The sequence below is a fragment of the Chiloscyllium plagiosum genome, unplaced genomic scaffold (genome assembly GCF_037043375.1).
Source record: "Chiloscyllium plagiosum isolate Xiang-an unplaced genomic scaffold, Cpla_swu_hap1 HiC_scaffold_6, whole genome shotgun sequence".
Taxonomy (NCBI): Eukaryota; Metazoa; Chordata; class Chondrichthyes; order Orectolobiformes; family Hemiscylliidae; genus Chiloscyllium; species Chiloscyllium plagiosum.
The window spans coordinates 36720896-36747374 of NW_028270144.1; the positions used below are offsets into that span (position 1 = coordinate 36720896).

At 40.8% G+C, this 26479-nt stretch overlaps 1 long non-coding RNA gene across 1 annotated transcript in view; it reads right to left on the bottom strand.

Annotated features, from left to right (window-relative positions):
- The window catches only part of LOC148149747 (uncharacterized), a 32270-nt gene extending 7032 nt beyond the window's left edge, over positions 1-25238 (bottom strand). Inside the window, exon 1 of the long non-coding RNA XR_015757414.1 lies at positions 25205-25238. This is a non-coding gene — a long non-coding RNA (uncharacterized LOC148149747). The remainder of the gene's footprint in view (positions 1-25204) is intronic.
- Positions 25239-26479: the final 1241 nt, after the last annotated feature.

Sequence of the window (26479 nt, forward strand, 5' to 3'; positions counted from 1 at the left end):
TTCTCCCACTACATGTACCTTGAAAGATTATTGGCGGCTGGCAGCATTTGATGTCGAGCACAACTATGCTTTACATATGGATGGAGCATGTAAATCCTAAAACATCCCAACAAAAGCGAGTACCCGAACTGCTGGTGAACCCATGAGAGAATGAGCTTGATATATACATAATGAGTTAAGCAACAGTGAGCTGCTCAAGATTGGAGCTCAGGGAGAGAAGACCTCATGATTTTCCTGATATTAAAGCTTTTCTGATTTCTGGTAAAATTCAGCTGTTTCAGCTAATGTATCATGCATAAACTGCCACCTTTTAATAAAACTTAATAAAGAATCTCAAAATTAATGAGTAATTGACTGCCTACGCTAGTTATCTGCAGCCTCTCACTTCAAGATCTTAGACTGCCTCAATCACATATATTGTGTCCGAACAGTCGGTGCTCCGTTGAACCCACAAATTTCAATTTTGCATACTTCATCAGCTATGATATTACATAATTTATCAACTTGAATAAAGGTTGCAAAATTTTAATTATTTAATTAACATGAAGTACATAAAACTGGCAAACTCCTACCCATGGTTGGAATTAAAAGAAAGTCTTGTTCAGTTGTATATGTCATTGAAACATGAATACATTCTTGGTATGTCGATGAAGAAGCTCATGCAAAGCATTAATAATGGCATGAGCCTATTGGTCTGAATGGCTGGTTTCTGTGCTACAAATAAATTGTTCTAAGATCTGGCCGGTTTATTTTTCTTCATTGACTTCCAGTCTCAGAACAGTTTAAGGATATTATGGTACTCATAAGATTTAAGTTGGTTTGCAATTGTGACAAATTTCCCCCATTACTTTTGAAAAAAAAAGGAAAGTCATTTGTGCTCATCCAACCAGCCATTTTATAGAACAGCTACTTTCAGCTGGCAACAGTTTCATCGTGCTGAGCTTTAAATAGGTTCAATGGTTTCAAAGACATTGTAGCATAATCTTGTATCAGGTGTTGGAAGAGGGACTTTAATATTGCAGAACGAGACTGAAAAGGAACTTCAGGTCCTGGGGAAAATAGTAAAAATAAACAGGCAATTTCATATCGTATACTTAGTGTTCAAGAAATCGCAATGTTAATTTTAGTTTAGATTAGTTTCCTGACAGTATAGAAACAGGCCCTTTGGCCCATCAAGTCCATACTGACCTTCCAAAGAGTAACCCACCTAGACTATTCCCCTACCCTATATTTACCCCTGACTAATGCACCAAGTGCTATGTGCATTTAGCATGGCCAACTTGCCTGACCAGCACATCTTTGGGTTGTGGGAGAAAACCCACGCAGACACGGGGAGAAAGTGCAAACTTCACACAGACAGTCACCCGAGGTAGGAATCAAACCCAGGTCCCTGGTGCTGTGAGGCAGCAGTGCTAACCACTGAGCCACAATGCCGCCTTGTCCAGCAGAAGCAACTCCCAGCTTGAAAGGAAATGAACATTTAGGAACATATGATCTCTTCCCCAAACTGGATAATATAATAAAGGCTGAACTCAACAATGACAAAATGGACTGTAACATCTTACAATATAGGTTATCATAGGACATTGAAAGAGTATCTCACAACTTGAAATGCTGTATTTCCCTACTGTAATTGATCTACTCACTCAATATTGAGTATCTACTTCACTCCTTACTTGAGGCAAGCTCACTTGCTGTAATTCCACAGTTACCTTAAACGTGTAGGCTCCTGATCACTTTTTAAAGATGTCCATAGGGTGGGTCAGTGGGCTGGACTGGAGATTGTAGGTGGGAATTCTATCCTATCAAAGACATGGCAGTTTTGTGGCACAGACTATTAAAAACTACTTTTTCAAAATTATGTCATGTGACTTCAGATAAAAGTATCATAGCAATACACCTTTTTTTAAAATCGATCTGTTATCTTCCATATAAAGAAGCTAAAATAAAATTATAAAAGGTCAATTTTGCTGTGGAGGTGTCTGCTGTTAAACGAATTGAATACCATAATTTATACCAAATTCTATCTTTTGAATATTAACAGTAATTGATTTTTGCACTTTTAATATGTAGGGTTTAATAAATGACTGATGTGAATGTAATATATAATCTCAGCAAGTGCTGCAGGTGATATCAACGTAGCACAGTCAGACTGCCTGGGGTTTTATAGCTTTATCTGAGCTCAGAGATAAGATTACTGCTCAAATCATGTGTAAGATATTGATTACCTCCACATCCTGCACTAATAAATTCATGGAAGTGGTTTAGTCTCTTTCTGGATCAACTTCTGTTTGCCAATCAGGAAGATAGATTAAGACACACTCCACCAATGATGGCACAGATTTTCTGGTTGTAATGACAGTAAAGCAGCTAACGTTCAACAACATTATAGTTTGAAATTAAAAACAACTTCTGGCATTTATCCCTACAGATTGTCTACTTTCTTTCACATTTTATGCACTTTACATACAGAAAGATGGGGATTAACATGAGAGCTGAAATAACATATAACAAACTTAAAGGACAATATTTTTATCATGTTGGAAATCCTGTATTTTCAGAAATGTGATGTTCAACAAATACAAAACTTAGTATTTCAGAGTCAGAAAGATTGTTTAGCAGTAATTATAAGCTTAGCACACCATTTAAAAACCAGTTACAACTAATTCAGCAAGATGTGATTCTTTGTGAAGGAGACAAATTGTAGAAATCTAGAAGCTGTTGCCAACTTCCTTCACAAACCATATTGATGACATTCCTACAGAAGGATACTTTCTGAAATGACAAATTGTGGTGATTGTCCACTCTTTGGTATTCAAACACATTAAGCTGACTTTTCCCAGCTGAGATTTTTTTCGACTTCAGGAGCACTTACAGCTGCAAACCTGGGTACTGATATATGGCACAACTGGTTGCTCATTCCCACAGAAAACTGATGAGACTCCCAACTTCAGATACCCTCATCAATTAGGCAAGGTGAGAACAATAAATGGCAATGTGTTAAGTTTATTGGTGGATATATTATTAATTAAACAGTAAACTTCAAAGAAACACACTGAGACTTATTTATTAGGCTATACTATCCACAGGAATAGTTAGGAAACCTAGGAACTCTTTGTTGTGGATCTCTCATCTATAATGATACACTCACCTAAGAGAGCTATGGAACTGCAGTGAGATGAATTCTCCTCCAGTTAGAAGGCATAGGACACCATCTCCATTCAGGCAGGAATAAATGAAAGTGGCTGAGAAGGTGGGTATGAGTAGTCTGACTCCTCTTACTTGGAGATGTTGGACCACAAAGATCCAGGATTTCAGTAGGGCATGACAGGTGAGTGCTGCAAACTTAATGGGTGTCAATTCCCACAATCTTATTTCCAAACCTGCAACCTCTACGATCAAAAAGGACAAAGTCAGCAGATATATGGGAACACCGCACCTGCATGTTCCACTCCACAAACTGACTTGAAACTATATTATCATGCCTCACAAATGCTGGCACTGCTCCATAACATCCTGGATTTGTAGCTATTCCATATGCTGCAGTTCAAGAAGGCAGCTCAACTAATCAAGATTAATAAGGGATCGACGTAACTTACTGGCCTACTCAGCAACTCCTACATGCCATGAACAAATTAAAAATTTACTCTGACCCAGCTCCACAGAAGCCTGATTCAACCCACCCATTCCTGATTGCACACTTCAGGCTTTTGGTTTTTCTATCCATCGTATGGACCGTACAGCATCTTCAGGTAAGACAAAGCATGGAGGGGTTTGTTTTTTAATCAACAACTTGTGGTGCATGGACATTGCAACCCTGGGCAGCCACTGCTCCCCAAATCTTGAATTCCTCACCATCAAATGTTGCCCTTTCTATCTACCACGGGAACTTACCGCTGCTATACTAACTGCTGCGTACATACCGCCAAAAGCAAAGGTTGAGGAAACTCTGGATGTACTGTACTCCACCATTAACACCCTGGAGATTGAGCATCACGAGGCCCTGTTTATTGTAACTAGCGACTTCAATCAAGTCAATCAAAGGAAGGTGTTGCCCAAGTACCACCAGAACGTTACCTGTTCCATCAGAGGCCTGAACATTTTTGACCACTACTACACTGTGAAAGATGACTACCGCTCCATCCCTCGCCCTCATTTCGGGAGCTCCAACCACAATGCCATGTGTTTTCTCCCGGCTTACAGGCAAAAGCTCAAGCAGGAGACCCCCTCACAGATATAGGTCCAGTGCTGGTCGGAGGAACCAGAAGATCAACTCCGATGTTGTCTGGAATCAGCTGATTGGACCATGTTCAAACAGTCTGCAGGTACCTTAGATGAGTACACCACCACTGTCACATACTTTATCAGCAAGTGTGTGGAGGACTGCATACTGAGGAAGTCAATCCTAGTGTTCCCCAATAGAAAACTCGAGATGAATTAAGACGTACAGAACCTGCTAAAAACCAGTCATGAGGCCTTCAGACCAGGAGACCCATTCAAATATAAGGAATCCAAGTATGACCTTCGCAGAGCCATTAACTCAGCCAAGGACCAATACCGATACCAAACTAGAGACCCAGACAGACACCCAGGGACTATGGCAAGAACTGAATGACATCACAGGTTCTAAAAAGAGACAGTGCAAGATAGCAGGTTATGACACATCCCTCCCAGATCATCTCAATGCCTTCTATGCTCACTTTGAGCATAGAATTTCGGTGGAGAGGTAACACCTATTCCTGACAAGTCCTGATAAACCTATCCCAACAGTCACTGCTTCAGAGGTCAGATCAGTTTTCCTTCATGTGAATCCAAGGAAAGTGATGGGACCAGATGGAATACCAGACCGTGCACTCAGAGCATATGCAGCTCAACTGGCAGATGTCTTCTTGGACATCTTCAACCTCTCCCTGCAACAGGCCATTGTCCCTGCCTGTTTCAAGAGGGCCAACATCATCCCTGTGCCTAAAAAGGCTCATGCAGCATGTCTCAATGACTACCACCCAGTGGCCCTAACTTTGGTGGTCATGAAGTGCTTTGAAAGGCTGGTCATGGCAACTCCCGCCTCCCCACTATTCTTGACTCACTCCAATTTGCCTATCGGACAAACAGATCCATGTCAGATGCTATATCTCTTACCCTTCACTCCTCCCTAGAACATCTTGACACCAAGAAAGTTACATAAGAATCCTGCTCATTGACTACAGCTCAGCCTTCAACACTATTAGCCCCTCGAAACTGATTACTAAACTTAGTGATCTCGGACTAAACCCCACTCTCTGCAACTGGATCCTCAGTTTCTTGACCCACAGGCCACAATCAGTGAAGATTGGGGACAATATTTCATCCTCACTAACACTCAACACTGGAGTGCCCAGGGGTGCATACTCAGCCCCCTACTGTACTCACTGTACACCCATGACTGTCTCGCCAAATACCAGACTAATGCCATTTACAAGTTTGCTGATGTTACCACCAGAGTTGGTTGAATCTTAGATGGCGACGAAACAGACTACAGATGAAAGGTGAAAGACCTGGAAAAAAGGTGCACTGAGAACAACATAGATCTCAATGCCGGCAAAACTAAGGAACTCACTATTGACTTTTGCAGGGATGTTACTCATGGTCCCCCACACATTAACAGCACAGAGGTGGAGAGTGTCAAGCACCTGGGAGTGCTCATCCACAACAAGCTTTCTTGGACACTTCATGTGGACACACTGGTTACAAAGGCCCAACAACGTCTCTTCTTGCTCAGGCAGCTGAGGAAATTTGGTATGATGGCAAATACCCTTGCCAACTTTTATAGGTGCGCTATCAAGAGCATTCTGCCTGGATGTATCACTACTTAGTATGGCAACTGTACCATTCAAGATCGGAGACGGTTACAGAGAGTGGTGAACTCAACCCGGTCAAACAGAAAGGCCAACCTCCCATCTATAGAATCCATATATCAGGCCCGCTGTCAAGGAAAGGCCACTAGCATTCTCAAAGATCCATCCCACCCTGGCAATGTTTTTCTACAGCGTCTGCCATCGGGGAGAAGACACAGAGACCCTGAACACATGTACCAGCCGGTTTCACAACAGTTTCTACCCTGCTGTTGTTAGAATACTGAATGGACTCACAAACTCTTAACATTCGCCTGTACCAACGCTTTTATTTTTGCCGCTGTTTACCTATTATTTACTTATCTATGCTACTCAACTATGTGATCTGCCTGTATTGCTTGTAATACAAAGCTTTTCACCGTGCGTCAGTACACGTGACAATAAATAAATTCAATTCAATTCAATTCAATTCAAGTCAATTCAATTCAATTCAATTCAATAGTGGGGTGTCACAGGGTTTTCCTTGGACCACAACTATTTCCAGTCTATGTTAACTACTTGGATGCAGGGATAGAAGGCTCTATCACCAAATTTGCAAATGACACAGAAATAGGCAGGATAGTAAATGACAATGAGGAAATAAGAACCTTTTAAATGGATATAGATAGGTTCGGAAAGTGTGGCAGATGGAGTTTAATGTGGATAATTGCAAGGTCATGCATTTGGGTCAGAAAAATGGGAAGGTGACCTATTATCTTAATTGGGAGAGACTTCGGTGTGCTCTGATGCAGAGGGATTTTGGTGTACTCGTTCATGAGCCATAGAAGACTAGCATGCAGGTACAGCAGATAATAAAGAGAGCAAATGGAATTTGGCTTTAATAGAATATAAAGGGAAGGAAGTATTGTTGCACATATACAATGTCTTGGTGAGACTGTATCTGGTGTATTATGCACATTTTTGGTCTCCTTATTTGTGGAAAGATATGGTGGAATTGGAGGCAGTTCAGAGGTTCAGTAGATTGATCCCAGAGATGAGGGGTTTGACATATGAAGAAAGATTGAATAGTTTAAGTCTATACTCTCTGTATTTAGAAGAATGAGGGGAGATAAATTGAGGTATTCAAGATGATAAAAGGTGTTGGTAAAATAGCCATGGAGTGGATGCTTCCTCTTGTGGGACACTCTAGGATGAGAGGTCATTGGCTTCAGACAAGAGGCAGCAAGTTTTATAGAGAGTTGAGGAGAAACTACTCCCAAAGAGTTGTGAATCTGTGGAATTTGTTACCCCAAAGTGCAGTGGATGCTGGGACAGTAAGGAAATTTAAGGAGGGGTTAGACAGACTTTTAATTGGTAATGGGTTGAAGGGTTATGGGGAGAAGGCAGAAAATGGAGGAGAGGAGCATATCAGCCATGATCGAATGGTAGAGCAAACTCAATGGGCCAAATGGCCTAATTCTTCTCCTAAATCTTATGAACTTATGAACTTATTTCAGGGCATTTGGCGCATTGCAAGTACATCTTCCGTTTACAATTTTAGCCTTCTTCCAACTGTATTTTAATGCCATGCTTTCTGGTTTGTGGAGAGAAAATATAGTTGCAGCCCTTAAGGTTCCTGAAGCTACAGCTGATCTAAATGCAGCTGCAGCATTTTGCAGTGAGAAAGAATCATGCCATTAACCCCGAACTGAAGAGGACAGTGTAGTTAAATAAGCTTCTCCTGTGTCTTCCTGAGGATTGGCAGCATGGAGGTGCAACTAAAGGTATGGGAAATGCTGATCAGGTGAAGTACTTTCAAGGCAATTTGCATTTAGCTACCAAGCAGTAGTGACATCCTTTGGCAGAAGTAGTGCTGAATAAGGCATCCTCTCAGCTTGTTCACATCTGCCTCTGTTCAGTTCAGCTGATTGACGCCTTCACAGCTTGTTAGTTTCACTGAGACAGTTGCTCCCACTGTGTTCTCAGCTTCTCACTGTTGGGTTGGAGACTCAGTGTGAAACTGCTCATCTGATGGGAAATACTGTGAAAATGCCACTTAACTGCTTTCTTAATGACTTCAGTTGTCCTCCCACTGCAACAGCAGGAATTTCCTAACCTCTCCACCAACCTGCCACTGGTAAAAACAGCAGGAGGTGGAAACACTGATAAGATAGCCTGATGTATACTTATTTTCCTCATCTATCCGGCCCTTCCAAATTACGGTCCCTTTCTAATTGAATTTTCCTGTTGTTTATTATCAACTTCCAGGTCATTTCTGCGCTTGGCTGGATTCGTAGTCTGATTTTCCAGCAGGCATCTGATTAACAACCTATCTCTTTGATTGCCATACATTAGGGAACCTGCACTGGGCTGCCTCAGTGACAAATATTTCCATCCTTAGATATGGAAACCAAAACCATGCAAAGTAGTATGGATGGGACTTCACCAAAACTCTGTACTACTGTGGAAAGGCATTGCTATATTTTACTCCAGTTCCTTGAAACAAAGACCAACATATGCCTCACCTTAATTGTTTGCTGCACCTGCATGTTAATGTTTTGTGCTCTTTGTATTAGTTTGCCAAAATGTTTCTGAACAACAGTTGCAACTTGCACATTTTAAAATGTAGAATGTATTCTCATTTTCTGCTCTAAACAGCAAAATAGATCACCTCCCTCCATACTTTTCTTCATATTTGCCATCCTTTTTCTCACTCAACTTCACCCTGCCGCTATCTCTTTGCAACACATTTGTACCCTTCTCACAGCTTACTTTGTTACCTGGATTTGTAATGTCAGAAAACATAGAAGTCGAGTGTTGCTGGGAAAGTACAGCAGGTCAGGCAGCATCCGAGGAGCAGGGGAATCAACATTTCGGGCATAAGCCCTTCATCAGGAATGATGCTTGTGGGCCGGGGCTGAGAGATAAATAGAAGAGGGGATGGGGTTTGGGGGAAAGGTAGCTGAGAAAACAATAGGTGGATGAAGGTGATGAAGAAGGTGATAGGTCAGAGGGGGAGTGATGGACAGGTCTGGAGGCGGTGCCAAGTTAGAGGCTTGGGACTGGGATAATGTGGGGAAGGGGAAATGAGGAAGCTAGTGAAATTCACATTTATCCTGTCTTGTTGCAGGGTCCCAAATGGAATATGAGGCTTTCTTCCTCCAGGCACCAGATGGTAACGGTTTGTCGGTGGAGCACGCCCAGGACCTGCATATCCTTGATGGAGTGGAAGGAGGATTTGAAGTGTTTAACCACGGGAAGGTGAGGTTGGTGGGTGCAGGTGTCCCATAAAATATAGAAGCCTATTCTCATCAATTAATTATCAATTTTAAACAGATGTAACTTCACTGCTGATCATTGCTACGTGTTACAAGTTGAAAACTTTAAAAATGCCCTGACTAGCCCTACTCTCCGTTTCCTGTTTTATAATTAATCATCTGTGCTACTATTTTATTTCCAATTCCAGTATCCCTTAACTTCCCTATTATTTTACTATTTCTGTGGCATCTTATCAAAAGCTTTGTTGAATCCAAATATACCATATTTACTGCTTCCTCTTTATCTACCACATTAATTACATTTTCAAAGAAAAACACTTGAATAAATTCGGTAAAGATGATTTGCTCTTTGTAAAACCAAGTTGGCTTTGTCTATCTTTACATTTAGATAATTATTCCATGATGCAATTGGCTTTACAGAAGGAAAGTAATATTTTGCCTTGTTTGGTTAAGTTTTTTGAAGCAGGGAAGGGAAAACAGAACCAATAGATCTAGTATGTTTGAATTTCCAAAATGCATTTTTATCTTTTTACTTAGAAAGTTATCATAGATTGAAATATATTTGGAAATAAATTTGAAAATTTTCCTACCAACTGATGTCAGGCTAACTGGGCCCTAGATCATCTTTTTCTACTTTCCTTGTGGAATATCAATTTTACTTTCCTTTTTATTCATTCACAGGATAGGCCAGCATTTATTGCCCACCCGAGAGGGCAGTTAAGAGTCATCCACATTGTTGTGGGTCTTGAGTCACATGTAGTCCGGACCAAGTGACGATGGTAATTTTCTTTCCCTAAAGGGCATTAGTGAACCAGTTGTTTCTTTTTATGATAATTGACAATGGACTCATCATTAGACTCTTAATTCCAGATTTTTATTCCATTCTAATGCCATCAATTGCCACGGTTGGATTCAAACCGGGGTCCCCAGAACATTACCTGGGTCTTTGGATTAACAGCAATAATACCACTAGGTCATCACAATCCCTTTGCTAACTTCCAATTCAATATTTGTTTTTGAATACAGGGGAGATTGGAAAATTATAACTCGTGTATTATAGACTGACATTAATGGCCACCGTAATGGCTTTAGTCACTGATGCAGAGCTAGAGGCAATGGCACTGTGACTACATTTGAAGATGCAATGGAATTTTACAGCAAACTGTTAGCTAAACAGAGGCTAATGGAACTTTAAGGGAGGAGGCTCTCCCACTAAGAGATTCTGCCCAGTTAGAGGATTGGCAGGTCTTCTGACCCATAAATACCACCATGACTGGTTGCTACAGTTATTACTGCAATAAGCAAAATGGAAAAGGCCACAAGTAAACAGAACTTCCTTGGTAGTAGCTCAGACTGCTCACACTGAAGCTGAGGCAGAAACATCCCTGTAGCATACTATATTAAAAAAATGAGGTGACAGTGTAGAAATAGAAACACCCTACAGATCTGCAAACAAGGAGTGGATGGTGATCCATCAAGCAGTGGTGATGCTGAGGTATCACTGTGACATATTACAATTTACTCAGGACATTCCAATGGTTTTCCACATCAGCCACCATGTTTTAAAGAACACAATTCCACAGAGATGTACTAAGGTTATACCTAACTTGCTTCTTCTGCTAGTTTGCTGATAAACCCCAACCTGCAATACAATCTGTACCTCTGATTCCTGTGTCACCCTTTGAAGAATTATTCACCAAAGTGTTAGTCTACTGTGTGATAAAGAAAAGAGGGTGACCAGTATATCCTCATGATCATGGACATGGTTACTTATGTCCCAGAGACTGTTCCTACAGGAACTACACCCACCAAAACAGTGCTGAGGGAATTGACTCCATTCTTCAACCAAGGTTCAATCAGATCTTGGTTCAAATTTCATTTTCCAGATATTCCAGGAGCCTATGTATAGGATGAAGCAAAAATCCCCAAGACCCTGGAATTTTCTAACTTCTAAAATACTGAACAAAATTCTGGACTCAGGCTGCAAATGCACAACTGAGCCAGAATAATTTCTATCTGGGATTATTGTTCAACCTGGAATTCCAATTTACACCTCCATTCTAAGAGAACAATCAACCAAACCTAACACTCTAGACAGAAACTAACTTTCACACCTTAGGCTACACCAACACAGACAATTTGGGATCTGGAGAGATACTTAACATTCAACTTCAATCAAAATCCATTCACAGAGATCTCAGACATTCAACTTCAATCAAAATCCATTCACAAACACTCTTAACTAATGGGAAATCAATTAACTTCAAAAGAAACGCAACAGAAGGCATAGATTTGGCACGAAGGTAAGGAGTCCACAATTAGTATGGGTTGATCTCACCAAGGGGCAATCTCCAGAGTGGTTCCAAACAGCTAATCCTGAGATCAATTCCAAGAGCTACCAACACAGGCCTGTTCCAAACCATGGGAACCAATGGCATCCAACCAGGACATCAGACCTAAGAACTGATAAACTCGGAAAATCCACTGACCTTAGATACATCCTGAAAAGTGAGTCCACAAAACCACCAGAAAATAAGGAAAACCAAGTACCCACACAAAAGATCCATTACGCATCCTACTGTATCAGCGGACTCAGCCCAGAGTGAAGGCCTACACAGTCCAAAGTCTTCATGCAGGCAAGATACGGTGAGCAGGAACAGCCAGCTGTATGTCAAAATCATGTTTTCCTCAGTGGTGAGCTTAAACTCTTGACACCCCAAAGTTTCCAACCTACTTAGCAGGGAGGGGATGGTGAGTGGTGATAGTGCATGGGACCCGAAAGATAGGAAGCCTGATTGAAGATTCTGTGACTAAAACCCTTGTTTTAAGTTTTAATAGTGATTAATCTAGCTACTAGTTTATTTAGTAATATTACTGACTGATGTATAATTAATTGGTTGTGTTCATTTCCCTGTCAATGCATTTACCTTTCTTTCTTGTGTTATACTTTCCTTTTGTATTTTAAATAAATGCAGTGATTCTTTTGCCCTGAAACAGCTGTCTATTACTTTCTTCATTTCATATTCCCTAGATACGTCCAGTGTCCAGAACCAGGGATCTTAGGGGTGATTTGAACCAGCTAAAATCAGCAAATTACTGATTGCAAACCAGAGCCCTACACATGATAACCTGAGCATGACTCAGAAAAGATTTTCAGCTTATTGCCCAAAGTCACATAGCTTCTAAATCAGTACTAGGTGAAAGTGAGGACTACAGATGCTGGAGATTAGAGTCAAGATTTTCCTGATCCTTGGATGCTGCCTGATCTGCTGTCTAAATCAGTACTAGCCAACCCTAATCTGTAACATCTCCATGACTAAGATAAAGGATCAAATTTTTTTTCTGTTCATCATCAGGGATTCACCCAATGGATCTATTGGCTTTACTCCATTTCAAGTACTTTGTGGGTAACAAGTGTGAGGGCCTCTAAAACCAGACAAGGAGAAATTTCTCAAACGACATTAAGAAGTTGCCATGTTGAGTATGGAGACTTTGGAAAGCAACTGTTGTGAGCCTCTAAAGTGACCTGAGAACTCTTGAACATCTTCCAAACAGTATGAAATAAAAAGCAAACAAACATGCCAGGACCCAAAACATTTTTCATTGAATTTCTTACGAAGTTTCAGTTTCCTAATGTAATGTATTATTGCTGAAAAGGTTGGGCATTTTAAAAAAATCCCATTGATTATTTATTGCCATGCCTTTCACTTTATTTACTCAATCAAATTTAGCCAGCTTTGCCGTTATTCCTATATAACTGGATTTGTTTGCATTTCTTATTTAATATTGGATTATGTTCATTTCAAACTTAACATGGAATTCAATTGTGTTTGGTCACTAGTACTCATTTTATTTTCCATCGGATTACTAATTCATTCGGCCTTATTACATGATGCAAATTCTAAAGTAGGTTTATCTCATATTGGATCCACAATATTTTGGTTTAGGAAGCTTTTCAAAAGATTTCTATAAGATAATTTTCCAGATTACCTTTACCAGTTTTATTTATTCAGCCTACAGGAAAATTAATGTCCCTCAGAATTAATACATTGATTTTGTTATCAGCTACAGTCTTGCTTAATACTTTGTGCAATAGAATTAATTTCTTTTAGATATCTTTACCTTACTAAAGAAATACTAGTGCTATTCATAATATTCACCAATGCTGGTTTTACTGATCTTTCAAGTCAAGAATCCTTCTCGCTGCTGTCCTCATGACATCCTTTATTGTCAGTGTTAGTCTCACTGTTTTCATTCTGTCTGCCATTTCAAATGTCAAATACCCTATGATATTTATTTTACAATTTTAATTACTGCCTTTCTGATGGTGATTAAATCAAATCTATTTAATTCTATTTATCCACTTAGTTTATCTTCTTTTATGCAAAACATTTCATGCAGTCAGAAAAATAGCCTTCACTTTTATATTTTTAAACAATTGCTTTGCTCAGATCTTTTCACTGGCTCACTATTAATGTTAACTGTCTGCCCCTTGCTGTCCCACTTCACTTTTCTTTACCCAAATCACTACATTGCTCTATTGGGTTGACTTTTCTCTTTAAATTTGAAAATCTCATTTTGCTTGGACCCTCTTCCCATTTTACTTTGAAGCCTTATCCATTTCATTGGTTGTACAGCTGAGTTTAAGTGAAACTGATCCCAAAGGAGCAGTTCCCCCTTTCTCCAGTCATGGCCACAGTATCCCAGGAATCAAAACTTCTTCTTCACAAGCCATTCACCCTGTTGACTCTTTAATTTTTTTGAACTTATGCCAATTGGTGTGAACTGCAGGTCAAACAAGAGATGATTATGTTTGATATTCAGTGCTTTGATTTGGGCTCTGACTCCTCTCAGCAGACAATAATACAAAGTCCCACTTATGTAATCGGTTCCTGTATAGATTTTGACAATTTGATCGACCACCACTCACACAGCATTGTCTTTAGTCCTGAAGAATTATTTCTGCACTGGGCAGGCCAATAAGGAGCTCCTGGTCATGGTTGCAGAACACGACATAATTTCCCCTGACTATCTTGTGCCATATTCCTATATCATTCTTTTGTGTTCTCTTTTGAATGGCGTCTTGCCCCATCTTTTCATGGCTAGCTTGTCCATTCACCTGGCAATACCTTTTCTCATTCATGCAGGTAGCAAGTAACTTATAATTGTTGGTCAGACTCAGAGATTCAGACTCTACCTTTGCATTGTCATTCTTGATACCTGCCTGAATTATGGTTGCAACCATCTGTTCCTAACTATTGACCAACTGTAAATTTCTATAAAATGTAAGGAATTTCTTTGAACGAAAAGTATGCATACAACTCTACCCTTCTCTGAAGCTTACAATGTCTCAGGCTCAGATTGCAGCTCAACAACTCTGAGCTGAAGTTACTGGAGGTGTAGCTACTTACCAGAGTAATAGCAAAGGTCTCCATAAACTCCAGCCTCAGCAGTTAGGATAATGCCTGCTCAAATATAATCTGACCCTATTTATTAATCCATTTTATTTAATAATTAGTGACAAATTATTGCTAATAACTATTTATACTTTCATAGTTTCGAGACACTGGACACGTTCTGTACAGTGGAGCTAGTTTGTGAGCAGTGAACATTTTCATATTGACATTACCAGCTTGGAACAGGATATTGCTTTCGAACCACCTCACTCATCAATAGATTTGAAAAATCTGTCAATGTTAATTCAGATAATGCTTCTCTGATGTGTTGTGATACCTTCTCCAGATTATCCAAAAAAAATTGGACATATCGCACAACACCTCAGAGTCTCCAATGATTGAGTTTATCCTCTGTTCCTTAGTCCCCCCAATTATCAAATACCTGAATGAAAAAAACACTGACTTTCTATTCTGTATGCACATTGGACAGCCTGGTTTTTCAGTGTCTTGGTTAATAGTCTGCCCTTCTTTGTCATCAGAGTCTACAACTCTTCCTTCCTTTTTTTTATATGTAGCGTTTCTGGCTGAAAGTGGAAACTGAATCAATAGCTCTTCCTTACCATTGCTCAAGGAATATGAAAATCACTAATTAGGCCGGCACTTATTGGTCATTCCTAATTACCCTTGAGAAAGTAATGGCACAATACCTTCCTTAATGACTGCCACTCACCTGGTATACGTACTGCTATTGTATTATTAGAGAGGTCCAGGAATTTGACTTTGTAACAGTGAAGAAATGGCAATATGGATGGTGTGTGAATTTAAGAAGAACTTGCTGCTAGTGGAGTTCCCATGCATCTACTGCCTTTATTATTCAAGTTGAATAGAGGTTATATTTTTTAAAAAGTGCTGTGGAAGGAAACTTGGCAAATTGCTGCAGTTAACCTCACATGGATCACTCAGCTGCCACTGTGCCTCTTTAGTGGCGGGAATGATGGATAGGTTGCCAATCATTGAGCTGCTTTGTCCTGGATTATGTTGAGCTTATTGAGTGTTGTTGGAGCTGCAGTCATCCACATGAGGGCATTCCATCACACTTGAGATGCGTTGATCTACCTGCATTGTGTGAGCACTGATAAACAGAAGGAAGAGAAGTAGGTTCCTGTCCAGTACTCCATTTTAAAGTTACAAACCAGCTTGGTTTGAAGTTCAATACTGATTATAATTCTATTCAACTCTTTGCACTGCCTTTTGTACAAAGAACTGACAATTTGGTTAAAAAATCTCATCGAAACCATACAGAATCTCTATTACTTGAAGGCTGCACCACTGACCTTCAAAGAAACTATTCATAGGGACCAGAGATTGATATGCTTCCTAACTCTGAGGAACAGTAGATTAGTTTGTTTGCTGATATCTGGGATACATTCCAAACATTATTTAGATTGCTGGTAGACGAAACTAAGAAATTGGCACACAATATGAATCTAAACCCTGAGTTGACAAACTAGGACTTGGTTCAACAGAATCTACAGATGATAGCAGTGTGTCAAAATTACTATAGAAAAACAGCAGCTAGTTAAACTGAAAAGATAGTGGAAGCAACAAAAAGTCACAACATCTAGCTGAGCTATTATCCCTCACACCACACTGTTCCTCTGGTCCCCCAAATATATTAATATACGCAGATGGTAAAACTGAAATTTAAATGGCTCAGACCAGACACACAGGATTACCAATCCACTTTACATTCTGTTTATTTCTTTTTACCCACTGAAATCATAAACAAGAAAAATTATTAAAAATTGTTATATAATGAAATATCAATCTGTTACTGGCAATTTTGCATCTTATGAAACTTGGGTTTACTTCTTTGTTTAACAGATGTGCAGCAAGTCATGAAATTTTCTCTTATCTGAACCTCTTACATCCTTTAAAGGTCTATTTGCTGATTACAAGTTTAAAGAATTCATAGGAATAAAATAAATACTTTCCTTTTCAAACCACCCATCAACCTGACTTGGAACTGTATTGCCTTTCCTTCCTTGTGTTAGGTCAGAATCCTGGAAGTCCCTTTCTAATGACACTAATTGTACCAAGATCCCAAGGATACAGTGGGGGCGGCACAATGGTTAACACTGCTGTCTCACAGCTCCAGTGAACTTGCATTCTATTCCAGCACAGGGTGACTGCCTATGCAGAAGGGCTTATGCCCGAAATGTCGATTCTCCTGTTCCCTGGATGCTGCCTGACCTGCTGCTCTTTTCCAGCAACACATTTTCAGCTCTGATCTCCAGCATCTGCAGACCTCACTTTCTCCTCAAAGTTTACACATTCTCCCAGTGTCTGCATGTGTTTTCTTTGGGTGGTCCAGTTTCTTCCCACAGTCTAAAGACATGCAGGTTAGGTGGATTGGCCATCGGTATTGCTAATAGGAGGTGGATTTGAGTGGGATGCACTTCAGAGGAGCAGTATTGACTTGGTGGGCTGAATAGCCTGCTTTCACACTGGAGGGATTCTATCATTCTATTCTAAGAAGTTAGCTCACCACCACCTTCTCAAAGGCAATTAGAGATGGGCAATAAATGCTGGCCCAGCCAGCAAAGCCTACATCTCTTCAATGAATTTAAAATGCAAAAGCTTTCTTATTTTTAAATCCATCTATCTTGAAGGACACATAGACCTCTGATGTCGCATCCCTTTCTACACCTTAAATTACATTTTCTCTGAGCTCAGAACACAGCTTTGGCCACCAGTAGGATTATCTCCTGTGATGATCTTCACTGCACAGTAGAAGACAATTATTGCAGTTCAGTATTTACTTGATCAGTGAATAAAACCAGACCTGAGCATATTGGTGTGCTTTTTTTCAGCTATCGTTAGTTAGTTGCAACAAAATATTTAACTTGTACATGCTAAAAGGAGACTAAATAATGATGCTAATCACTTTGCAATTGTTAGAAATCAGACACTAGACACAGACTTGCAAAAAGAGAAAACATTATATACAGAATGAGAAAAGGGTGCTGACTTGTTGGGCCATTTTCTTTCTCAGAGCTGGCTGATGGATTCTAATTTATCAGGGGATTGTCTTGGAATTGCAGTAGAGTTTGACCATCTCCATGACCCCTTTTATTTTGAAAATAAGATACAATGTATGTATAAATTCCTTTTACATGTAGTGTTTCTGGCTGAAAGTGCAAGCTGAATTAGTAATTCTTCCTTACCATTGCTTGTGGAATATGAAGATCACTAGTTTGGCCAGCATTTATTGTTCATTCCTAATTTTGCTTGAGAAAGTAGTGGTACAATACCTTCCTTAGCCACTACCACTCACCTGGTATGTGCACATAAAACAAAGACTTGTGGATATGTCTCAAAGACTTTTGGATTGTATCAAAAAAGCTGCATTGTTGACTACACAAGCTGGCAGGAAGCCACTTGTACTCAACCAATCTATGCCCCCAAGCCTCAGGAAAGTATAGACACCATTAGATGCTATTCTGCTGTTGGAAACGATTCAATAAATAATCTGCACTGTACTAAGAGTAACACTAGAAACCAATTTTAAGAGATCAGTCTGGTTTGCATTGTAGTGCATTTGTGTTGGCTTGAAGTTTCATACATAAATACAGATTACCCTATTTTATGTAGGCATAAAAAAAGGAGCCATGGAGACAGCCAAAACCTGCTGCAGCCTTATGACAGCACCGTGACCAATCAGAAGGTACCTGCCCGGTCTGAGAATGAAGAGTGACAGTTAACTATTCTTGCTGCACCTCCATGCCAATGATGTCCCAACTATTTAGCGCCCACTTCTCTGTCTGGAAAACATAGTGTCTTTTTTTCTCAAGCTTGTTCCTTGTGTCCACATTCTGATGAGTGAAAGACAAAATTCTTCAAAATTTCTGAAAGAGATTAGAAGTTAAAGTTCTGCACTACCAGCTTTAGCACTTATTTAATTCACATACCTTCTCACAACAGGTTTTATAGCTTAACCAGAGTCCCTAGGTGGAATAAAACTTGACTGACCTTTTTAAGAAAACTTGGGGAATGTTTTCAACTAAACGGAAATTCATTCAACTGAATTCCCGTCCAGCTTGTGAAGGTGATGAAAATTTATTCCAAGGTGTTTTTATTATTGAGAAGGAAAAATTTGACAACTGAACAGCTAAAAGATTTCACATGATTTTAAAGTTGCTGTTCACGTATTTGTTTCCGCTATTAATGCTTTTTGCAGTTTAACAGGGTGGATTCCTTTCAAGAATGTGCAGAAAAATAACCTAATAAAAGCAAAATACTGCAGAGGTAATCCAACATTAAAATAGAAAGTGTTAGGAGAATCTCAGCAGTTCTGGCTACATCTGTAAGAGAGAAACACAGTTAATGTTTCAAATCTAATATGACCTTGAAACATTAAATATACTTTGCACTCCAAAGATGCTGCTGGATCTGCAGTGTCTCCAGCGTGTCCTGTTTTTATTTCAGAAAAAGATATTTTCTCTGGTGAGCCACTGGGAGACAAGGATGATTTATTTTGCTTTGAATGAAATGTCCTTTTATTTTATAACCAGTGCAGCCTTCAGAGGCACTTAAGGAAACTATATTTCATTGCAACTCTGATCCTGCAATGGCAGTGTTTTCAGACTCTGCAATTGGTCTAACTTTGAATGTTTGCTAATGTTTTTCATTGCGCCAGATAACCTTGTACCAGTCATTGGTACCAATGATACTGCTTGGTCACAATGTTCAACATTTGACTCATAATAAGAAAACAATTTGGAGATTGGCAGGAAATCTGTTTAGAATTCTTTAGATGGTTTTTGATATATGTTACAACAATTGTTAATTTCAATTAAAATGTGTTAAAAACAGTTTTTGTTTTAAGCGCTAGCATCAGGCAACAGATTAATCAAAAAAACTAATGCATATCTGCTTAGCTATTTTAAGTAAGTGACAAAGCAGTGGACAACAGCAGCCATTAGCTGATAATTCAGATGCTTTGGACTGTTTTCAAAGGCTTAAAATATCATAGATCAGTCACTGAGTCCTTAACAAATTCACAATATAAATGATCAAGCACTTTTAGATGCAATTACTCTTTGTATAGATCACGCAGACCTGTAGAGAAAAATGCACTTTGCTTCGTTTTTTATTTATTTATATTTATTCATCCATTTACCCTAACTTTTGGATGAGACATCAAACAGAGCTCACCAGCCCCCACCCCAAACCATTCTCTGAAGTAGACATAAAAGATGCATCTGGCATGATTTTGAAGAGGAGCTGGGGAGCATTTCCTGATGCCTTGAGTTTTTTTTAATGCTTCAATGAACATCACAAAAATGGATTATCATAATCATATCACTTCTACTAGAAGCCAGTTGTGCACATGCTGGCTGCCCCAATTTCCACTTCACAAAAAGAACTTCATTGATTTTATACATATGTTGAGATATCCTTAGCAGCCTAGGATACATCTTGTCCATGTCTGTGGACTTTTGCAATTTTAAGACCAATAAAGCCACTATTAATTCCTCCCTCTCAATTGTAATTTGTATCACTGTCCACTTTCCTGACTTTGATGCCGACATCATTCTTCTCTATCATGAATAAACATGTCAAGTGCTCATTATATTTTCTGTTTCTACTCTGAATTTATTAATTAGATTCCTAATTGTCCCCACTCTTAAACTGGTTATCCTTGTGCCCCTAATATACATATAAAATGCCTTTGGGTTTTACTTTATTTAACTCATTAATGCTTTTTTTGTATGTCCCCTCATTGTTTTGCTAAAGTTTGTGTTTAAGTGATCCCCTGAACTTTCTTTATGTCTATAGGGATGTAGTGTTCTGTGACCTCAGTATCTCCAATAAGCTTCCTTTTCCACCTTATTCAATCGTGTATATTCCTCAATTTCCAGCATTCGCTGGATATTTTGGTCCCACTCTTCACCTTTCCAGGAACATATTGGCCCTGCACTCTTGCTGTTTCTATTTTGAAAGGCTCCCACTGCTCGATGTAAATTCTCATACATGTAGCTGCTCTCAGTTCACTTTGGCCAAACCCTGTCTTATCATATGAAAATCAGCCTTGCCCCAATTAAAAAAAACTTCTGGTCCATCTGATTCTTTTGCCATGATTACTTTAAATCTTACTGAGTAATTATCACTGTAACCACAATGGGAGATGCGTAACTCAATGGGGGTTGGTTGGCTGGAGGGCTGATTTGCAGCACAGAATGTCCCCAGCAGCATGGATTCAATTCCCGTACTGGCTAAGGTTACCACAAAGGATTTTCTTTAGACCATAAGACCATAAGACATAGGAGCGGAAGTAACGCCATTCGGCGCATCGAGTCCACTCCGCCATTCAATCATGGCTGATGGGCATTTCAACTCCACTTACCCGCATTCTCCCTGTAGCCCTTAATTCCTTGTGACATCAAGAATTTATCAATTTCTGCCTTGAAGACATTTAGCGTCCCAGCCTCCACTGCACTCTGAGGCAATGAATTCCACAGGCCCACCACTCTCTGGCTGAAGAAATGTGTCCGCATTTCTGTTCTGAATTGACCCCCTCTAATTGTAAGACTGTGTCCACGGGTCCTAGTCTCCTCGCCTAATGGAAATAATTTCCTAGCGTCCACGCTCTCCAAGCCATGTATTATCTTGTAAATTTCTATTAGATCTCCCCTTAATCTTCTAAACTCCAATGAATACAATCCCAGGATCCTCAGCCATTCCTCATATGTTAGACCTACCATTCCAGGGATCATCCGTGTGAATCTCCGCTGGACACGCTCCAGTGCCAGTATGTCCTTCCTGAGGTGTGGGGAACAAAACTGGACACAGTACTCCAAATGGGGCCTAACCAGAGCTTTATAAAGTCTCAGTAGCACAACGGTGCTTTTATATTCCAACCCTCTTGAGATAATTGACAACATTGCATTCGCTTTCTTAATCACGGACTCAACCTGCATGTTTACCTTTAGAGAATCCTCAACTAGCACTCCCAGATCCCTCTGTACTTTGGCTTAACGAATTTTCTCACCGTTTAGAAAGTAGTCCATGCTTGTATTCTTTTTTCCAAAGTGCAAGACCTCGCATTTGCTCACATTGAATTCCATCAGCCATTTCCTGGACCACTCTTCCAAACTGTCTAGATCCTTCTGCAGCCTCCCCACTTCCTCAGTACTACCTGCCTGTCCACCTAACTTTGTATCATCGGCAAACTTTGCTAGAATGCCCCCAGTCCCTTCATCCAGATCATTAATATATAATGTGAACAGCTGCGGCCCCAACACTGAACCCTGCTGAACACCGCTTGTCACCGCTTGGAGGCTGCCATTCCATAAAAGAACCTTTTATCCCAACTCTCTGCCTTCTGTCAGACAGCCAATCCATACCAGTAGCTCATCTCAAACACCATGGGTCCTCACCTTGCTCAGCAGCCTCCCGTGTGGCACCTTATCAAAGGCCTTTTGGAAGTCTAGGTAGACCACATCCACTGGGTTTCCCTGGTCTAACCTACTTGTCATCTCTTCAAAGAACTCCAACAGGTTTTTCAGGCACAACCTCCCCTTACTAAATCCATGTTGACTTGTTCTAATCTGACCCTGCTCTTCCAAGAGTTTAGAAACCTCATCCTTAATGATGGATTCTAGAATTTTACCAACAACCGAGGTTAGGCTAATTGGCCTATAATTTTCCATCTTTTGCCTTGATCCTTTATTGAACAAGGGGGTTACAACAGCAATCTTCCAACCATCTGGGACTTTCCCTGACTCCAGTGACTTTTGAAAGATCTCAACCAACGCCTCCGCTATTTCCTCAGCCACCTCCCTCAGAACTCTAGGATGTAGCTCATCGGGGCCAGGAGATTTATCAATTTTAAGACCTTTTAGCTTTTCTAGCACTTCTTCTTTTGTAATAGCAACCATACTCAACTCAGCCATCTGACTCCCTTTAATTGTTGGGATATTACTCATATCTTCCACTGTGAAGACTAACGCAAAGTACTTATTAAGTTCTCCTGCTATTTCCTTATCTCCCATCACTAGGCTTCCAGCATCAGTTTGAAGTGGCCCAATGTCTACTCTTGCCTGTCGTTTGTTTCTTATGTATTGAAAGAAACTTTTACTATTATTTTTAATATTACTGGCTAGCTTACCTTCATATTTGATCCTCTCCTTCCTTATTTCTCTCTTTGTTATCCTCTGTTTGTTTATGTAGCCTTCCCAATCTTCTGATTTCCCAGTGCTCTTGGCCACTTTATAGGATCTCTCTTTTTCTTTGATAGATTTCCTGACTTCCTTTGTCAACCATGGCTGTCTAATCCCTCCCTGGATAATCTTTCTCTTCTTGGGGATGAACCTCTGTACAGTGTCCTCAATTTTACCCACAAACACCCGCCATTTTTGCTCTACTGTCTTCCCTGCTAGGCTCTGCTTCCAGTCTATTTTCGTCAGTTCCTCTCTCATGCCCTCATAATTACCTTTATTTAACTGTAACACCATTACATCCGATTTTGCCTTCTCTCTTTCAAACTGCAGACTGAACTCTACCATATTATGATCGCTGCTTCCTAAGTGTTCCCTTACTTTAAGATTTTTTATAAAGTCTGGTTCATTACATAGCACTAGGTCCAGAATAGCCTGCTCCCTTGTGGGCTCCATGACAAGCTGTTCCAAAAAGCCATCCTGTAAGCACTCCATGAATTCCCTTTCTTTGGATCCACTGGCAACATTATTTACCCAGTCCACCTGCATATTGAAGTCTCCCATGATCACCGTGACCTTGCCTTTCTGACATGCCTTCTCTATTTCCCGGTACATGTTGCGCCCCTGGTCCTGACCACTGTTAGGAGGTCTGTACATAACTCCCACTATGGTTTTTTTGTCTTTGTGGTTCCTCAATTCCACCCACACAGACTCCACATCATCCGACGCTATGTCATTCAGTGCCATAGATTTAATTTTGTTCTTAACTAACAAGGCAACCCCACCCCCTCTGCCACCTCCCTGTCTTTTCGATAAGTTGAAAACCCTTGGATGCCAGTCCTGACCCCCTGTAACCACGTCTCTGTGATACCTACCACATCATAATCATTCACGATGATCTGTGCCATTAGTTCATCTGCTTTGTTACGAATTCTACGAGCATTCAGGTAAAGTGCCTTAATGCTAACTTTCTTATCATTAGAGATATTGGAAATCATTAGATGTCCTAAGTTATCCTTCCTTTTTGCTGCATCCCCAGTCTGTCTCAAGTTTAAACCTGCCTGCACATATGCTATCCTGCTGCTTATCTTTCCATTTAACTCCATAGTCCCTGTCGCTTTCACTTTCCCTTCCCCCCAACTCAGAAGTTTAAAGTCCTACTGACCACCCTATTTATCCTCTTTGCTAGAACATTGGTACCTGATCGGTTCAGGTGGAGACCGTCCCAACGGTACAGATACCCCCGGTTCCAAAACTGATGCCAATGCCCCATGAAGTGGAATCCCTCTTTCCCACACCAATCCCTTAGCCACGTGTTTACTTCCCTAATTTTCTTATTCCTATGCCAATTGGCACGTGGCTCGGGCAGTAATCCGGAGATTATGACCCTTGAGGACCTGTACTTCAATTTCCTTCCTAGTGCTCGATAATCCCCAAACAGGTCCTCCACCCTAGCTTTGCCTATGTTGTTAGTCCCAATGTGGACCACAACAACTTTATCCTCCCCCTCCCGCTCGAATATCCTTTCATGCCGGTCAGAGATGTCCCGAACCCTGGCACTGGGTAGGCAACACACCATGCAAGACTCCCGATCCGGCTTTCAAAGGATACTATCTGTCCCCCTAATTGTAGAATCCCCTATAGCAACGACTTGTCTTTTTGCTCCCCCCTCTTGAATGGCCTTCTGCACCATGGTGCCGTGGTCAGCTGGCTCATCCTGTCCAGAGCCCTTTTCCTCATCCGTATAGGGAGCAAGAATCTCATACCTGTTGGACAAGGTCAAGGGCTGAGGCTCCTGCACTCCTGAACTCCGGTTCCCCCTACCTGCCTCACTTACAGTCACACTCTGATGTCCCTGATCACTAACTGAATGTGAATTACTTAATCTCCCAGGTGTGACTGCCTCCTGAAACAAAGCATCCAGGTAACTCTCCCCCTCCCGGATGTGCCGCAGTGTTTGAAGCTCAGATTCCAGATCATCAACTCTGAGCCGGAGTTCTTCCAGCAACCAACACTTGCTGCAGATGTGGTCATTGCCATTCACAATGGGATCAGCCAGCTCCCACATCATACAGCTACAGCACACCACCTGCCCAGCCATCTCTGCTTAGTTAATTACTTTATTACTTTGTACAGGTTTGAGTTAAAATACTTTCTGATACCTCTCTGCTATAGTCTTTTTCTAAAAGCCAATTAATAGATAAACAAAAAAAAGTAATCTTTTAACCAGACACTGATAAAGAAATAGGAAATCCTTACCCTAAAAAAAAGACCAGAGTACTTAGTAAGGGGGTTAGAAGAGGAGGCGGGTAGGAGACACTACTGTTGTAGAGTCTCGGGTTTAGCCGCCTTCCTGATTTATATACTCACTGCTTTCCTTCCCGGCTGCCCCTCTGGTCGTCATCACTTCCCCCTGCTGCTCCCGCTCTTTCTGTGAAGAGAGAAAAAAAACACCGCTGCCCGCTACCGGGAAGTAATTTTAAAACAAACTGTCTTACCTTAGCTGTAGCCTTCCGGGTTCGTTTAAACTCAGCTGCTGCTCGCACTCAAAATGACCGTTGGTGTCGAAGAGTGAGTATTTATACTCACTGCTTTCCTTCCCGGCTGCCCCTCTGGTCGTCGTCACTTCCCCCTGCTCAAGCTCTGTCCTTGCCTGAGGCATAGTGACCTTCAGGTTAAACCACCACCAGTCATTTCTCTCTAACTAGAGAACAGCTCCATTGTCCAGTAGGACACTGGTGACATTTAGCTTTTTAACTTAAAATGTCCTCTCACTGACACTTCTATTACTATAGCTTCACTCCATAAAGTCCATCACTGCCTGCTTAGGTCCTGTCTTTTGTATGACTTTCCACGTGCTGGCTTTGAACCTCTTTTGGATATATGGTCTCTAAACATTTTACAGTTTGCCTATTCCAGTTAATACTGGTAATTTTAAATCCCCTATTATTATTCTATTATTTTTTAGAATTCTTTCAATATATTAACATTTACATTTCTTCATAGTATAGCAGAGTAACATTAGCCCAGACACTTTATTCATGAGGAAAGTAATATTTATATTATGTGAGATGGCAAAGAAGGGCAGCAAATCAGAGGGTGCTGAGAGTGATCACAGTAGAATTCTGGAAGACATCGCCACAGTCATCACAACTGTACAGGAGATCTCTGCAGGACACACCCGCAGTGAGATGGCAAGGAAGGGTACTGAATCACAGTTTGGCTGAGAGTTTATCACACCATTAACCCTCACGGGCAGAGTGTATGTCAGTATGCTTCGGGCAGGTACCATGAGTGAATCCATGAGGAAAGGCATCATCACCCTCGTCTACAAGCGGAAGGGGGAGAGGGAGGAACTCAAAAATTGGAGACCAATTTCACTGTTGAATGCAGATTACAAAATTCTGTCAAAGGTAATCGCCAATTGGGTCAGGTCTGCTCTAGGGTCGGTGATTCACCCTGACCAAACCTGTGCTGTGCCGGGCAGGAAGATCGCTGAGAGTCTCGCACTCCTCAGGGATACGATCGCCTACATGCAGGACAGAGGGTTGGACACCTGCCTGATCAGCCTGGACCAGGAGAAAGCCTTTGACAGGATATCACACACGTATATGAGAGATGTTCTCTCCAAAATGGGCTTTGGGGAGGGAATCTGCAATTGGATCAGACTGCTGTACACCAACATTGTCAGTGCAGTCTCAATCAATGGGTGGGAATCAGATAGCTTCCCAGTCAGATCTGGAGTCAGGCAAGGCTGCCCCCTCTCTCCTGCC